The sequence below is a fragment of the Pediculus humanus genome, genomic scaffold (genome assembly GCF_000006295.1).
Source record: "Pediculus humanus corporis 1103172108292 genomic scaffold, whole genome shotgun sequence".
In the NCBI taxonomy this organism is placed as follows: Eukaryota; Metazoa; Arthropoda; class Insecta; order Psocodea; family Pediculidae; genus Pediculus; species Pediculus humanus.
In genome coordinates this window covers 69,192-70,316 of record NW_002987861.1, presented here as the reverse complement: position 1 = coordinate 70,316, position 1,125 = coordinate 69,192, and the positions used below count along the sequence as shown (strand labels likewise).

Genomic DNA, 1,125 nt, shown 5'->3' with positions numbered 1-1,125 from the left:
ATATATATTGTTATGATCCGTACTCAATATTCACATTTCAACTTTTTATAAACAAAAGACTGGCGACGAACTCAAATGTTCTTCTTAGAAGCGAAGCTTCTAAAGACTCCTTTTTTATTTTATTTGCAAGTGTTTGCTCGAACATTCGAAACAGTTGACTGACGAAAGACCAAAGTAATATAGGCAAGCTACACAGCTTGGCGTTGGTTCATTTTGATTTTTAGTCTAGCTGTAATAAGTTCTTGTTTATTAATATTAGTTTTGTGATAGTTTTAAGTGCTTGTTCATTACTTACAAAAATAAAGAACGAACCGAATATAACAATATATATGTATCGAATCGAAATATTTTTTTTTTTTTATTACCGTGAAAATGAAAATGAAAAGGTTATTATTATTATTATTACTACTTTTTTTTCGAGGGTTAAGTAATAGAAAAATAAACAAACAAACAAACAAATAGACGAACAAACAAACAAACGCCGGGTAAAACGGGGAGGGGAAAAAAAAAAATTTCATAATTATTTTTTAAATTTCCCGCGTGATTCGTGTGTTTAGAAATCGGGTCATTAGATATAAAATATAAAATAAAATACTCGAATTTGGAGATTAAATGGGGGAAATTTATAAAGAAAAGTTAAAATTAAAAAAAAAAAAAGAAAAAGAAAATTTTTTTTCCCCCCTTTGTAAAAGCCCGAAAGAATTTTTTTTTATTTTTTTTATTTTTATTTTTGGTAAATTAACCTTTTTGATTCATCCTTTTTTTTCCTTTTTTCCTTTTTTTTTTTCGTTCTTAAAATGAAGATGATCTCGAAACGTCAGAAATCAAGAGGTTAAAGTTTATAAAACGGGAAAAAAAAGGGAAAGAAAGAAAAAGAAAGGGAAAAAAAGTTTTCATTTTGACTAGAGTAGTTGTTTACTTTTTGACTAGCGTAGTTGTTTTCATTTTGACTCGCGTAGTTGTTTTCTTACGTCATATTATTCCTATTATATATATATATATATATATATATATATATATATATATATATGAATTCAATACGGGGGGAAAAAAAAGTATTATTTTTATTATTATTATTTTTGTTGTTGTTTACGGATTGTTTTATTATTATTATTATTATTATTA

At 25.5% G+C, this 1,125-nt stretch overlaps 1 protein-coding gene across 1 annotated transcript in view; it reads right to left on the bottom strand.

The window, feature by feature from the left end:
• Phum_PHUM545910 (class A rhodopsin-like G-protein coupled receptor GPRtak3, putative) overlaps positions 1–1,125 on the bottom strand; it is a gene marked incomplete at both ends in the record, with an annotated part of 18,969 nt that overhangs the window by 4,162 nt on the left and 13,682 nt on the right. The window lies entirely within an intron of this gene.